Source organism: Ranitomeya variabilis, chromosome 6, assembly GCF_051348905.1.
Source record: "Ranitomeya variabilis isolate aRanVar5 chromosome 6, aRanVar5.hap1, whole genome shotgun sequence".
In the NCBI taxonomy this organism is placed as follows: domain Eukaryota; kingdom Metazoa; phylum Chordata; class Amphibia; order Anura; family Dendrobatidae; genus Ranitomeya; species Ranitomeya variabilis.
In genome coordinates this window covers 44,141,508-44,154,776 of record NC_135237.1, presented here as the reverse complement: position 1 = coordinate 44,154,776, position 13,269 = coordinate 44,141,508, and positions in this window count along the sequence as shown.

Genomic DNA, 13,269 nt, shown 5'->3' with positions numbered 1-13,269 from the left:
TGTTTTTCCGTTAGGCCAGAAAGGCCACATTTACTTTATTCAACCCCGCTATGGTTTATACTGTGTTTTAATAAACTAATAATCAGGTGATTTACCTCAAGAGGCGTTCCTGAGTCTACCTTTGCAAGCAGCCAAATGAGTCAACCCCTTGTACTACTTAAAGAGAACCTCATAGCAAAAGAATAAAAATAGTACGATATTTTGCTGCAGATATAGTGGTAATCTGTATAGGAATACTGTTTTAAACAAGTTCAGTCGTTTATTTGCGGTTACAGGGAGCAAATTAAGTTACAGTCTCACTGCCGCCGCAGTCATCAGGGCAGCGAATTGGGCTGTAACAGTCAGGATTCACTACACAGTACATTATTATTATTATATATTTATATAGCGCCATTAATTCCATGGTGCTGTGCATGAGAAAAGGGGTTACAGATAACGGTTACAGTAAACAAATTTACAATGACATACTGGTGCAGAGGAGAGAGGACCCTGCCCTTGTGGACTTACATTCTACGGGACATGCGTTGTATTCACACTACTTCTTGAATGCCATTCTGCTTTTTAACCCCTTTTTGACCTCGGACGGGATAGTACGTCCGAGGTCAGAAGCCCCGCTTTGATGCGGGCTCCGGCGGTGAGCCCGCATCAAAGCCGGGACATGTCAGCTGTTTTGAACAGCTGACATGTGCCCGCAATAGCGGCGGGTGAAATCGTGATTCACCCGCTGCTATTAACTAGTTAAATGCTGCTGTCAAACGCAGACAGCGGCATTTAACTGGCGCTTCCGGCCAGGCGGCCGGAAATGAGCGCATCGCCGACCCCCGTCACATGATCGGGGGTCAGCGATGCTTCTGCATTGTAACCATAGAGGTCCTTGAGACCTCTTTGGTTACTGATTCCCGGCAGCTGTGAGCGCCACCCTGTGGTCGGTGCTCACAGCACACCTGCATTTCTGCTGCATAGCAGCGATCTTATGATCGTTACTATGTAGCAGAGCTGATCGCGTTGTGCCAGCTTCTAGCCTCCTATGGAGGCTATTGAAGCATGGCAAAAGTAAAAAAAAAGTAAAAAAAAATGTGAAAAAAAAAATATATATAAAAGTTTAAATCACCCCCCTTTCGCCCCAATCAAAATAAATCAATGGAAAAAAAATCAAACCTACACATGTTTGGCATCGTCGCGTTTAGAATCGCCTGATCTAGCAATAAAAAAAAGCATTAACCTGATCGCTGAACTGCGTAGCGAGAAAAAAATTCGAAACGCCAGAATTATGTTTTTTTGGTCACTACGACATTGCATTAAAATGGAATAACGGGCAATCAAAAGAATGTATCTGCACCGAAATGGTATCATTAAAAACGCCGGCTCGGCACGCAAAAAATAATCCCTCAACCGACCCCAGATCATGAAAAATGGAGACGCTACGGGTATCGGAAAATGGCGCAAATTTTTTTTTTTAGCAAAGTTTGGAGTTTTTTTTCACCACCTAGATAAAAAATAACCTACACATGTTAGGTGTCTATGAACTCGTACTGACCTGGAAAATCATAATGGCAGGTCAGTTTTAGCATTTAGCGAACCTAGCAAAAAAGCCAAACAAAAAACCAGTGTGGGACTGCACTTTTTTTGCATTTTCACCGCACTTGGAATTTTTTTTCCCATTTTCTAGTACATGACATGGTAAAACCAATGAAGTTGTTCAAAAGTACAACTCGTCCCGCAAAAAATAAGCCCTCACATGGCCAAATTGACGGAAAAATAAAAAAGTTATGGCTCTGGGAAGGAGGGGAGCGAAAAACGAACACGGAAAAACGGAAAATCCCAAGGTCATGAAGGGGTTAATGTATGCCCAAAGCAGATTGTCAGCCAGGAAGTAGGGGAGTGATGACAGCGTACTCACTGTGTAGTGAACCATGACTTTTGCAGCCCTCTGCACCACCCCACTGATTTGAAGCTAGCGGCTGCAGTGAGAATGTAACTTAAAAGGAATCTGTCAGTAAGTTTAACCCTCCTAAGCCATCTATATGGGCATGCAGGACATAGAAAGTTGAATAAGATGTCACCTTAATATCTGTGATTCGATGTCTTATTTCAGAGAAATCCACACTTTTCTTAATGTGAAAATGACCTGTTAAGATCGATAGGCCGGAGACAGATCTCGCTGAGAATCTGCCTCCAGAGCTTCTTCTAAATGAAAGGTGGAGTTATCAGTGTGAGACATGTAGATCAGGAGAGAAGACTGTCAGTCATTACATGTCTCACACTGGCAATGTCCCCTTTCATTTAAAATAAGCTCTGGAGGCAGATACTCAGGGAGATCTATGTCCGGCCCATAGATCTTAACAGCTCATTCACATATTAAGAAAAATATGGATTTATCTGGAATAAGACATTGGGTCACAGATATCAAGGTATCATATTATACAACTTTCTGTGACCTGCATGCTCATATAGACGACTAAGGACAGTTGATCCCACTGTTAGATTCCTTTTATTTTGCTCCCTGTAGCTGCTCTGTCAATTTGACTGTGGCACATGATTAAAACTGTATTTAAATTCAGATTACCATTGTCTGCAAATATCTTTTTTTTTTTTTTTGCTGGAGGTTCCCTTAAAATGTCTTTTCTCATTGAACAATACATCTTTAATAAAAACAAATGCGAAGAAAAAGTATCACCATCAGCCAATGACAAGTGACTGAAAGCTAGAAATATAAAGCAGTTATCTCTCAATTCCTAAATATTTTTCTATCCACTGGCTAACACGGTACCAAGATATATATCTTTCCTCTATTAAATTGTAACATTTCTAATCTAATCTGTGTAATATTTCTTAGATAAGCTCCAAAGATCCAGAAATTATCCTCCAACACCAAATATGATGCAATATTATAAATGATCATACAGTCTGCATTGATGTAAGTAAAATAGGTCAAATAGTAGAATGTAATAATTATGCTGACATAATGGACTCTCAGAGGGCAGTGTTAGAATATCTACTAAGTTAAATGATATGGTGATGGTGATTCCATGGTGATTTTACTGCATCAATTTAGCTATAGTTTTACACATGTGGCTGAACTTGTACTCCCATTCAAGTAACGTTAAACATGCCCAGAAATCTTTTACATATGAGAATTAAAGACATATGAATTTAATCTTACACCATCTTCATAATTTTTTGCTATGCCTTCCTTTTTTTAACAGATTATACATTTACTAATACCTCTAGAGACTTATTCCTGATATATTTTGCAGATTTTTTTTCTAACAAAAACCAGCATTTCAAGTTTAAATCATTCATTAGGGAACATTTATTTTAGTGATTGCCTCCAACCTACATACATCATCCATTTTATGACATGTATAACATAACACACATGTATATAGTATAGATTGTTATTTTTATATTCATTTTGTCTTAAAAATGTAAGAATAATGGATAACACCCAAATAATCACTTGAATATAAAAGTATGCCAGAAAACATTTGTCTATATGAGTGGTTCAGATGTTCTGATTTTAGACAAATAACGTTTAATCACTTTTAGGATTACAAGATCTTTGCTTGCTGTCAGTGAATGAGAACAATCTTGTTTACATGGCTGTACTCAGTTGAGACATGGATTAAATTGAATCTAATATAGGAAATGCTATGTGAGCTAAATACATCAGCATCGGTCAGAAATTGGAGCTATTTGTCAGAGGATTTGTCATATGAAGCCGTAATAAAGTGCTCCGGTCAATTCTATAAGCCAAAAAATCAAGCTAAATGTATTTTTTTTTCTACAACTTTTTGTGGTTTTGGAATATGTATGTTCACACACTCAAGTATAACCACTCTGGCTACATGTTGCTTAAGTACAATAATGGAAAATTACAGGGAATCTGTCAACATGTGTTTGCTATGTAATCTGACAGCTAACACTTTTCTCTGCTGAAGATCTATCAGAGCTCAAATACTAAGCCTTGTATAACTCCGCCAACACCACTGATTGGCTGCTTTCTGTGTACACTAGAAAAACCAAAAGAGGCCAAAAGCACCAAAAGAACAAAAGTTTCTTTAAAAAAGTAATAACTTTATTAATCTTAGAAATAACATAACAAATAGTAGAGAATAGAGATAGCAGGGAGATGACTAGGACTTCACCAAAATGGTGGCAAACCAGTCCCAAACAGGCAATCAATACCAAACACTTAATATACAATTTGTCAGCTCAAAAAAGTGCCAGTGCATTGTTCAAAGATTCAAAGAAATATGCATATATAAATATATACACACACACACCAATTGTAAGAGATGCAATAGACACCATAAAATCTCATCTAAAGTGCCAGGTTATGACATACAGGTGAGAATAGAGCATGGCCAGTCAAAAGAGTAACGGACATATTACTTGAGGGACCGCAATGCCACCTGCCCCAACGCGCGTTTCGGCCACTTGCCTTCTACCGGGGGTCCCTGCAGAAGCCCTGCTGTGTGTAGCACAGGCAATCAGATGTTTGCATCTTCTAGTCTCCCTACTGAAGCTTGTAAAAAGTAAAAAAAAATGTTTTAAATAATATTTTAAAAATAAAAGTTTAAATCAACCCCCATTTGCCCCATTCAAAATAAAGCAATTAAAAATTCATATATTTGGTATCGCTGTGTCCAGAATCGCCCAATCTATCAATATAGAAAAAGAATTAATCTAATCGGTGAATGGCGTAACGAGAAAAAAAATCAAAATGCCAAAATTGCGTTTTTTGGTTGCTACAACATTACATCAAAATTCAATAACGGGCAACGAGATACAATGATCACAACATCGTATCTATACCAAAATAGTAACATTAAAAAAGTCAGCTTGGCACAAAAAAAACCCCCTCATCCAGCCCCAGATCATGAAAAATGATCTAGGAGTCTCGGAAAATGATGCCATTTTTTTGACCAGTTAAATAGAAAAAGAACCTATACATGTTTGGTGTCTATAAACATCTAATGACCTGGAGAATTATAATGGCAGGTCAGTTTTAGCATTTGGTGAACATGGTAAAAAAAATTGTGAAATTGCACTTTTTTTGCAATTTTACCACACTTGGAATTATTTTCCCGTTTTTCCAGTACACTATATAGTAAAACCAATGTAATTCAAAATGACAACTCATCCCACAAAAAAACAAGCCCTCACATATTGAGGGAAAAATAAAAAAAAAGTTATGGCTCTGTGAAAAAGGGGAGCAAAAAACAGAAACCCAAAGGCAGAAAGAAGCGTGGGTGAAGGGGTTAAAGGCTTACATTTTAATTGCGCACATAAGCCACAACTTCAGTCATGTGTGTTTGATGCTTTACACAGTTATCATGTAAACTGGCAATGTTATAAGGTTAATAGATAGATGTATTTTACTATTTCATCTGTCAGATTGTCATAATGATAACCTAATAATCAATAAGTGGTGAAAATAATAAATGAAGAATAGGGATGGTAAAGTTCAGGGTCCGCACCGACATCTAGTGTCTGTGCACAGACTCCGAACACTGTTACTGTTCGGGTTTGGAAGCCCGAACAACCGGCGTTTCTCATGCTGTCATCAGTGTGACAGTACAAGAAACACCTGCTCTGACCAGCTGTAAGTTTGTTGCCACCAGTCTTAGCACTGCAGTTCCCATGCTGTGATACAGATGACAGCATGTGAGCCATCAACTGTGACCGGTGGTAAAAAGGTTACTGTCGGTCACAGGAGTCGGATGATGAGAGTACTACTTTCATCATCCTATGCCTGGTCTCGCTGATAGTAGCGACAGTAGCCATACAATGATGAGAGTATTCATTAGTCAGCGATAATAGATTTTCCTGGGGCGGCTTCTTGCTGCTATTTTTAGATTGGGGAGGGCTCCCAGCTGTCTGCTTTAGCTTGACTGGTTGTAAAAAATGGGGGGACCCAATGCATTTTCTTATAAATTATTTATTTAAATAATTTAATATTTAAAAATAATAATTAAAATATTCAATAACCAGCCAATATAAAGCTGACAGCTGGGGGCTGCAGCCCCCAGATGTCAGCTCTTCACCTGCTCTGGTTAGCAAAAATAGTGGGGTTCCCATGCCATTTTTTTCTTTATTTATTTATTGCACAGGCTGGTGAATACTCTCATTATTTTACACCTGCTCTCGCTGCTATCAGAGAGACCAGCCATACGATGGTGAGAGTGGTACTCTTATCATCCGACGCCTGTGACTGAGCTGCTGGCTCACGAGCTGACATTTGTGATAGCATAGGAAGCGCTCTGACTGGCAAAAAGAAACTTACCGCCAACCCAAGCAGGTGTTTCTCGTGCTGTCACACAGATGACAGCGTGAAAACACTGGATGTTCGGGCTCCACATTCATTTGAATGTGGTCTGGGTTAAGGTTCGAGTTTGGGTACCATTTGTCATGATTCCTCTGCTTAGAATGTCTGGTACTCAGTGATGGACAGCTCTGTCATCTTATCCTGTGCTGGGGCGTGCTGAGCTGTCAGTGCTTTGATTGACAGCTCGGTTGACCTATCTGAGACTGGGAGGTGCAGAGATTTCCACAGGTGCTCCCTATTCTTGGTAATTTCCCTGCTATTTAGGTGAGCTGTCTGACTTAGATCACTGCCAGTCAAAAGTTTGTTCTAAGTTTGTGCTCTCTGATGTTTGTTTGCCTGATCCATGTGCTGTAAGTTCTGATCTTCTGCTGCTGAACTTTGGACCGTGTTCTGACTACCCGTTTGTTATTGCCCCATTGCATCTGATATTCTGCTGCAGACCTTTGGACCGTGTTCTGACTACGCATTTGTTATTGCCCCTTAGCTTATCTGCTATTTCTCTGGTATTCTTATCCTGGCATGTGACCTGACTTATGACTTCATATTTTTCCTTGCTTTATTACATGGTCTTTTGGTATCGACCACGGAACATCTGACATCGCTGACTTACGGCCTGTCTATGGGTTGTGACTAGCGTCACACCATTCTTTTTTTTAAATTTTCAGCCAAACCTGAAGGACCCGAACATCCACGGGTGCGCCCATCACTAATGAAGAACAAGTAAACACAAATTACATTCCTACAAGTATTACAAAAAGCTTTCTCTTATAGCACAGAGTAAGCAACCCACTAGGGATGATAGAATCAGTCATGTAAACTCAGTCTTCTGAAATGAACAGCTCATTTGTGCTACAGACACTTATTTTCTGTAATGTCTTGTTAATGTTTCTAAGGCATATAAATTTAGTTTTATCAAAGTTATTTATTTAGGATGGATCTCTCTTTATGAGGAAACCTATAGCCTGGTATTTATATCACATGATTAACATTAGAGGCTTTTTTTAAAAGTTAAGGCTGTGTGCACACTGCATCTTAGGCCGGTTTCACACGTCAGTGGCTCGGGTACGTGAGGTGACAGTTTCCTCACGTACCGGAGACACTGACACACGTAGACCCATAAAAATCAATGCATCTGTTCAGATGTCATTGACTTTTTGCGGACCGTGTCTCCGTGTGCCAAACACGGAGACATGTCAGTGTTCGTGGGAGCGCACGTATTACACGGACCCATTAAAGTCAATGGGTCCGTGTAAAACACGGACCTCACACGGACATTCTCCGTCTGGGGTCCGTGTGCGTGCAGGAGACAGCGCTACAGTAAGCGCTGTCCCCCCCACATGGTGCTGAAGCCGCGATTCATATGTTCCCTGCAGCAGCGTTTGCTGCAGAGAAAATATGAATAATAGTGTTTAAAATAAAGATCTATGTGTCCGCCCACCCCCTGTGCGCCCCCCGCTGTCCTGAAAATACTCACCCGCTCCCTCGTTGGCTGTCACTCCTTCCTCTCTACCCCGCGCCTTCTACTGTATGCGGTCACGTGGGGCCGCTCATTTACAATCATGAATAGTCGGCTCCGCCCCTATGGGAGGCGGAGCCACATATTCATGACTGTAAATGATCGGCCCCACGTGACCGCATACACTAGAAGCCGCGGCCAGACCAGGAAGCAGCGAGGGAGGCAGGTAAGTATTTTCAGAACAGCGGGGGGCGCACAGGGGGCAGGGGGGCGGCGGACACATAGATCTTTATTTTAAACACTGTTATTCATATTTTCTCTGCAGCAAACGCTGCTGCAGGGAACATATGAATCGCCGCTTCAGCGCGATGCAAGGTACCAGACGCGTGGGTACCACACGCTCCGTGTGGTACCCACTCGCCATACGGGGGGCACACGTGTGCTGCACGTATGGCCTACGTGAGCTCCCAGGCACACGGACACGGATAACTCCGGTACCGATTTATTCCGGTACCGGAATTATCTGGACGTGTGGGACAGCCCTTATGGATGCCGGCATACCTGCATAGTTTTTGAAACAAAAGATGCTTCAGGAAAGTGCTAGCAGTATTTTTCCAGAAGCGTCTTCTTTGCTGTCTTTTTAGTTATTTTTCCAGTGACTTTTCCAACTGTCTTTTTTTTACAAAAAGCTATAAATATAAGGTATCATGGCTTTTGAAGCCTGAAACAGTTGAAAGGCATTACAAAAGACTGAACATAAGCTGTCATGATCTCTGCAGGCAGAGATCATAGCAAGCCTATAGAGGGACAAGCTCTCGGAAGATGCAACTATACTGACCATGAACTAAGCCTGCCGCGCAACTAGAAATAGCCAGGTAGCATTTCCTATTTATTGCTAGATGCCCAGCTCTGGCCTAAGACCTAAATAGCTAGCAGAGGAAAATATAAGACCTGGCTCACCTCTAGAGAAATATTCCAAAGAAGACAGTAGCCCCCCACATATAATGACGGTGAGTTCAGATGAAACAACAAACGCAGCAGGAAAATAGTCTTAGCAAATTTGAGGTCCGCTTACTAGATAGCAGAAGACAGATAGTATACTTTCATGGTCAGCAGAAAAACACTAACAAACCACCATCCAGAGATTACCTTAAACTCTGGCATTAACTCATAACACCAGAGTAGCAATCCCTGATCAACGAGAGCTTTCCAGACACAGTAACAAAACTTCAGCTGTGAACTGGAACAAATAGGCAAAACGAAACATGGACAAAAGTCCAACTTATCTAGTAGTTGTCAGAAGCAGGAACAAGCACTGAGAGGCATCAGATAACATTGTTGACCGGCAAGAAACCACCAGAGAAATGAGCTTAAATAGCGACACCCACTACTGATGGAAACAGGTGAAACAGGAAAGAGGATGACAAGTCCAATTCCACAAGCGGCCACCGGGGGAGCCCAGAATCCAAATTCACAACAGTACCCCCCCCTCAAGGAGGGGGCACCGAACCCTCACCAGATCCACCAGGGCGACCAGGATGAGCCCTATGGAAGGCACGAACAAGATCAGAAGCATGAACATCAGATGCATTGACCCAAGAATTATCCTCCTGGCCGTAACCCTTCCAGTTGACCAGATACTGGAGTCTCCGTCTGGAAACACGAGAGTCCAAAATTTTCTCCACAACGTACTCCAACTCACCCTCAACCAACACCGGAGCAGGAGGCTCAACTGAAGGTACAACAGGTACCTCATACCTGCGCAATAACGACCGATGAAAAACGTTATGAATGGAAAAGGACGCAGGGAGGTCCAAACGGAAAGAAACAGGATTAAGAATCTCCAATATTCTATAAGGGCCGATGAACCGAGGTTTAAACTTAGGAGAAGAGACCCTCATAGGGACAAAACGAGAAGACAACCACACCAAATCTCCAACACAAAGCCGAGAACCAACACGACGATGACGGTTGGCAAAACGCTGAGTCTTCTCCTGGGACAACTTCAAATTGTCCATAACCTGCCCCCAGATGTGATGCAATCTCTCCACCACCGCATCCACTCCAGGACAATCCGAGGATTCCACCTGACCGGAGGAAAATCGAGGGTGAAACCCCGAATTACAGAAAAACGGGGACACCAAGGTGGAAGAGCTGGCCCGATTATTGAGGGCGAACTCTGCCAATGGCAAAAAAGCAACCCAATCATCCTGGTCAGCAGAGACAAAACACCTCAGATATGTCTCCAGGGTCTGATTAGTCCGCTCGGTCTGGCCATTAGTCTGAGGGTGAAAAGCAGATGAAAAAGACAAATCTATGCCCATCCTAGCACAGAATGCCCGCCAAAATCTAGACACAAATTGGGTACCTCTGTCAGAAACAATATTCTCAGGAATACCGTGCAATCGGACAACATTCTGAAAAAACAGAGGAACCAACTCAGAAGAAGAAGGCAACTTGGGCAGAGGAACCAAATGGACCATTTTAGAGAAACGGTCACAGACCACCCAGATGACAGACATCTTCTGGGAAACAGGCAGATCTGAAATAAAATCCATCGAGATGTGTGTCCAAGGCCTCTTAGGAACAGGCAAGGGCAACAGCAGTCCGCTAGCCCGAGAACTACAAGACTTGGCCCGAGCACAAATGTCACATGACTGCACAAAGACTCGCACATCTCGTGACAGGGAAGGCCACCAGAAGGATCTTGCCACCAAATCCCTGGTACCAAAAATTCCGGGATGACCTGCCAATGCAGAAGAATGTACCTCAGAGATGACTCTGCTGGTCCAATCATCCGGAACAAACAGTCTATCAGGCGGACAACGATCCGGTCTATCCGCCTGAAACTCTTGCAAGGACCGCCGCAGATCAGGAGAAACGGCCGACAAAATTACTCCCTCCCTAAGGATACCTGTGGGTTCAGCATTACCAGGAGAGTCCGGGTCAAAACTCCTAGAAAGGGCATCTGCCTTAACATTCTTAGAACCCGGTAGGTATGACACCACAAAATTAAAGCGAGAAAAAAATAAAGACCAGCGCGCCTGTCTAGGATTCAGGCGCCTGGCAGTCTCAAGATAAATCAAATTTTTGTGGTCAGTCAATACCACCACCTGATGCTTAGCCCCCTCTAGCCAATGGCGCCACTCCTCAAACGCCCACTTCATGGCCAAAAGCTCCCTATTCCCAACATCATAATTCCGCTCTGCGGGCGAAAATTTGCGAGAAAAGAAGGCACAAGGCCTAATGACGGAGCAGTCGGAACCTTTCTGCGACAACACTGCCCCAGCTCCGATCTCCGAAGCGTCAACCTCAACCTGAAAAGGCAGATTCACATCAGGCTGACGTAACACAGGGGCAGAGGCAAAACGGTGCTTAAGCTCCTGAAAGGCCTCTACAGCATGAGGGGACCAATTAGCAACATCAGCGCCATGTCTGGTCAAATCAGTCAGTGGTTTAACGACATCCGAAAAACCAGCAATAAATCGGCGGTAAAAGTTGGCAAAGCCCAAAAATCTCTGAAGACCCTTAAGAGAGGAGGGCTGAGTCCAGTCACAAATAGCTTGCACCTTGACGGGATCCATCTCAATGGAAGAGGGAGAAAAAATATACCCCAAAAAGGAAATTTTCTGGACCCCAAAAACGCACTTAGACCCCTTCACACATAAAGAATTAGACCGCAGAACCTGAAAAACTCTCCTGACCTGCTGGACATGAGAGTCCCAGTCATCAGAAAAAATCAGAATATCATCCAGATATATTATCATAAATTTATCCAGAAAATCGCGGAAAACATCATGCATAAAAGACTGGAAAACTGAAGGGGCATTAGAAAGACCAAAAGGCATGACCAAATACTCAAAGTGGCCCTCGGGCGTATTAAATGCGGTCTTCCACTCATCCCCCTGCCTGATCCGCACCAAATTATACGCCCCACGAAGATCAATTTTAGAGAACCACTTAGCACCCTCTATACGAGCAAACAAATCAGTAAGCAATGGCAATGGGTATTGGTACTTAACAGTGATCTTATTCAGAAGCCGATAATCAATACATGGTCTCAAAGAGCCGTCCTTTTTTGAGACAAAGAAAAACCCAGCTCCCAAGGGAGAAGAAGATGGACGAATATGTCCCTTTTCCAAAGACTCCTTTATATATTCCCGCATAGCAGCATGTTCCGGCACAGACAGATTAAACAAACGACCCTTTGGATATTTGCAACCCGGTATCAAATCTATGGCACAATCGCACTCACGGTGCGGAGGTAACGACCCAAGCTTGGGTTCGTCAAAGACGTCTTGATAATCAGAGAGGAACTCAGGGACTTCAGAGGGAATGGACGACGAAATAGAAACCAAAGGTAAGTCCCCATGAATACCCTTACATCCCCAGCTCAACACAGACATTGCTCTCCAGTCCAAGACTGGATTGTGAGACTGCAACCATGGCAATCCCAGTACCAAATCGTCATGTAAATTATACAGCACCAGGAAACGAATAATCTCCTGGTGATCCGGATTGATACGCATGGTTACTTGTGTCCAGTATTGTGGTTTATTATTAGCCAATGGGGTGGAGTCAATCCCCTTCAGAGGAATAAGAGTCTCCAAAGGCTCTAAATCAAAACCACAACGATTGGCAAAGGACCAATCCATAAGACTCAGAGCGGCGCCAGAGTCAACATAGGCGTCCGTGGCAATGGATGACAAAGAGCAAATCAGGGTTACAGACAAAATAAACTTAGACTGAATGGTGCCAATGGAAACAGACTTATCAAGCTTCTTTGTACGCCTAGAGCATGCTGATATAACATGAGTAGAATCCCCACAATAGAAGCACAATCCATTCTTCCGTCTAAAATTCTGTCGCTCGCTCCTGGACAGAATTCTATCACACTGCATACTTTCTGGCGTCTTTTCCATAGACACCGCCAGATGGTGCACCGGTTTGCGCTCCCGCAGACGCCTATCAATCTGAATAGCCATTGTCATGGACTCATTCAGACCTGCAGGCACAGGGAACCCCACCATAACATCCTTAACGGCATCAGAGAGACCTTCTCTGAAAGTTGCCGCCAAGGCGCACTCATTCCACTGAGTAAGCACAGACCATTTACGGAATTTTTGGCAGTAAACCTCAGCTTCGTCTTGCCCCTGAGATAGTGCCATCAAAGTTTTTTCTGCCTGAAGTTCCAAATGAGGTTCCTCATAAAGCAAGCCCAAGGCCAGAAAAAACGCATCCACATCGCGCAACGCAGGATCCCCTGCTGGCAATGAGAAGGCCCAATCTTGAGGGTCACCCCTGAGCAAGGAAATCACAATCCTAACCTGCTGAGCAGGGTCTCCAGCTGAACGAGACTTCAGGGACAAATAAAGCTTACAATTATTTCGGAAATTCTGGAAGCTAGCTCTATTCCCTGTGAAGAACTCCGGCAAAGGAATTCTCGGCTCAGATACTGGAGCATGTACCACAAAATCTTGTA